Below are 4,059 nucleotides of genomic sequence, written 5' to 3'. Positions count from 1 at the left end.
GCTCAAGAATTCTTTTGTTTATTGTTCCAAAATCAGATAAGATGATCTTAGATCACGTGGGAGAGTAAATGTCTAAAATAGCTAAGAAAATCACATAAAAGAAGACAACTGAGGATATCATGAGATGTGGCATAAGGGTCTCAAGAGAGCTCCTGAATGCCTGGGCTTGGGGCACAGAAAGGTCTGTGAAAGGACTCAGCCAGGGCACTGCTGTGGAGAGGGTGACTCTGAGCAGATCAGCTAAGGAAGCTGCCACCACCAGGAGGGAGACCAGGGCAGAGCGCACCCTGCTGGGTGCCCTGATTGAGGGTGAAACCAGCAACAGGAAACTTAAAATCTGCCGTGGCTCAGATTTCCCTCTCTAGGATTGGGGAACATGCAGAGAAATGTGAATTGACTAACCAGTGTTTGAACATTCAAGAAACAGACACTACAGGCAGAATGCTAGCAATGATGTAGTTTTCCTTTGGCTGAAAGCTACTGGAGAAGACATTTTCCTTTAAGAGAATATATAAATTTCACGGCTCAGATTTAAAGGTGTTGGAACTGACTGGGTCCTCTCAAAATCCAGTTTATGGCCCAAATTCACAATTTCTCAGTTATATATAGATATGTACATATAAACATATATATGTTATGAAAGAAACATCTATGTAGAAGATCTATATCTAGATAATCTGTACGTAGGTATATACACACACGCACATACACATGTATATTGTATATATGTCAATGAAACATTTCCACAAATGTTTTTTCAGGGCGTTGGGAGAAGAAGGAAAAAACTAAGATATGGTGCCTCCCTTAGAGAAAAGCACACTATTGTTACAGAGCAGTGGGGAAGGCTTATATGTGGTTTCACCTAAGTTTCCTACCTAGAAGTGGAGCCACCAACGTGGTTATAAGAAGGACTCCACAAAACCTCCACCTAACCTTTCTTCCATGATTAATTAACAAAAACAAGAGATTGACTTGAGAAGCCAGAAGAAACACCCCCAAGGAACCAAAGCCTCTTAAGACTTGGAGGAGGACGCAGGTAGTATTTGGGCTTGTAGAATCCCCAGATCAGCAGAAATGAGCCACTGTTTCAGAGAATGATGTGGTAAGAGACTAGTTGGTAGGGAAGCATGCCAGAAGCAGCCTTTTTTCTGAAGTGAAGTAAAAGTCGCTCAGTCATGTCCAACTCTTTGCAACCCCGTGGACTAGACAATCCATGGAATTCTCCAGGCCAGAATACTGGGGTGGGTAGCTGTTCCCTTCCCCAGGGGATCTTCCCGACCCAGGGATCGAACCTAGGTCTCCCGCATTGGAGGTGGATTCTTTACCAGCTGAGCCACTAGGGAGGCCCAAGAACTGGAGACCTTTTTTTATTCCGTTAAAAGGAAGTAAGTCTGGAAGTAAATCTTTGCCTCCAAGGAGCTAAGTCTAATGGGGAGACATATAAGATAAAAGGCAAATGCAGTACACATGACTGTTGCTTTAACATCAGAAAGACAGGCTGGAAGCCCATCTTAGACACCTGGGTGGTCACTGATTGCCTCCTGGAGGAAGCAGTGTTTGAGCCTAGAAAAATGAGTGGGAGTTGGCTGAATAGTGGGTTCAGGGTGGCAAATTCTTTCTAGCAAAGGGAATGGTACCTCCAAAGGGTAGAGCAAAGAGCCAAGGTGCTTATGGCTACAGCATCACTTTGGAGGGCACAAGTGGCAAAGGCCTTTAAACCACGTTAAAAGAGAATAGGAGTATCTTTAAAAATAAATAAATAAATAAATAAATCTTACTGAGCTCTTGCTCCGCTCTGGGCTCACCCGACAAAAAAAAAAAAAAAAAAAATCAGCATTAAAAAACAGACAGACAGACACACACACACACACAAAACAGACACAGACATAACTTCAGTGAGATATATGCAGAAAAAGTAAGCTGAGGAAAAATATTCCAGAGATGAACATGTATCAGGAGAAGGGGAACATGCAGAGAAAAACAGATAAAGCAATGAAAAAATGGAAATGGGTATTGGGGGTGGAAGGAGCCACAGGCCAGGAGAGTAATAGCGGAGGAGACAGAGTGATCAAAAAGCAGGAGGGAGGGTGGAAGAGAGCAGGTTCCCCCAAGAACATGGAGGAAATTTAGACACTGGAGCTCAGATCCTGCTGACCACGCAGTATCTCTCTGACCTTGCAAGGAGTCTCCCTTGCCAAATCAGACCTCCTCTTCAGTTCTCTCAGCTCAAAGGGAAAAGGAGAAAGACGTTTGCAAGTCCTCGAGGTTGGGGAGCAGGTAGCAGAGCAAAGTCCAGGTTAGAAGGGGTTGACTGGGAAAAGTTAGAGAAAATGTTGTCCCAGGAGGACTGCGGCAACCAAAAGTGGTGTTCTTCAGCTAAAAGAATAAAATGGAAGGGAAAGTGAAAGGAAGAAAACACTGATGGAAAAGAAATCTTGCCAGAGAAATTCCCAGTCACCATGGAAAGACGCAGGCACTAGAGGTCAGAGGCTATAGCTAGACTGTCAGAGTTCAAGTCCTGCTGTTATACCAACTGTGTGACATTGGGCCAGTTACTTGAAATCTCTGTGTTTCCTCAACTGTAAAGTAAGAATGAAATAATAATTAGTACCAACCTCAGCGTGATGTAGGGCAGGTAAAATGAGTTCAATACAAGCAGAATGCTCTGTGTAGTTAGATGTTACCATCTATCAACGCTGGCTGCCATTACTCCTCTACCCAGTGATAGTGCTGGCACCCTTAAAGTCCCATCCAGGCTCTTCTGGTCTATTGGAGGGATGCAGTGAGGAGAAAAACAAGGAGCAAGAAGGGGTATTTTGGGTTTAGGAGGATATTTAGAACGGAGAGATGACCCATCACTCCCCTGAAAGCCTGCCATGCCAGCTGGGCTCTAGTCTTGCCTCTCTTAGACTGTGTCTGTTGTACACATCACTTCTAGTACTTATTTGGATCTTGTTTGGATCTTGTTTTCAGGGTTGGCCTGAGGGCCAGCTATTCAAAAGGGAAGTTGATTTGCAGTCTTTTCATACCCATCCAAGCCCCCTCTTCCTTTCAGTTGCCTAGTACCACCTGGTCCTCTCTCTACCTTTCACATCTCAAAACCTGCTCTTGCTTATATCTCTTTTGAAGGGGATCTGATTGCTCAATGTAGGGTTGTAAAAATGTCTGATGGAAGCTGGACATCTAGGGATTTTATTGGGAGTCAGTTCTTTGAAGAGAGATGTGAAGCTGGCTGGAATCTCACTATTGTGGAAAGAAGGTTCTGACTGAGGAAGCTCTTGAAGGGAGAGGCTTAATTCCATTCCTGGTGTATTTCATTAGAGACTGTATTCCTCTTTTGTTGTGGTTCATGGGATCTATTCCCTGTAACACATGAAAATGTGGTGGAAAGTGTGGCTACAAGACCAACAAAGATTGGGGTAGGACTGAGCGGTGGGCCAATGGCCTTTACAGGTTTTTTCTCTTTGAAGAGCCTGACCATTGCCCCCAGTGCACGAAGTGCCAGAGAGGGCCTGAGAACTGTAGCTGGTGTGGCAATGATAGATTTATTCAGTCTCCTAGTGCCATTCCAAGGAGGTCTTTATAAACTTTTTGAAAGAGCGTGGAACAGAAGTGCTACCAGAGACTCTGTAAGGAGCTGGTCCCCAGCCGTGGAACTAAAAGATTTTCCCTGAACTGTTGAGCTTGGAAGGGAACCAAGGCTATACAGTCTAGGGACCCCATGGCAGTTAAAGGCAGGAGGAGATGGTATCAGCCCCCACCAGCAGGAAAGCCTAAGGAGCAGCTCTGCCTGTGAGCTCTTGGAGAGAGCTCAGTGATATCATACTCATATGCATAGAAGACTGAAATCTTTGCCTTAAAGATCAAGAACAAGATAAGGATGCTCACTTTTACCCCTGCTATTCAATATTGTACTGGAAGTCCTAGCCAGAGCAACCATGCAAGGGGAAAAAAAAAAAAGGCAACCAATTGAAAAATAAGTAAAACTCTCTCTATTCACAGATAACATAATCCTATATATAGAATAGTCTATAAAGAATCTATTAAAAAAATGTTAGA

The sequence above is a fragment of the Bos indicus genome, chromosome 10 (assembly GCF_029378745.1).
Source record: "Bos indicus isolate NIAB-ARS_2022 breed Sahiwal x Tharparkar chromosome 10, NIAB-ARS_B.indTharparkar_mat_pri_1.0, whole genome shotgun sequence".
Lineage (NCBI taxonomy): Eukaryota > Metazoa > Chordata > Mammalia > Artiodactyla > Bovidae > Bos > Bos indicus.
Note: the sequence above shows the minus strand (reverse complement) of the source record.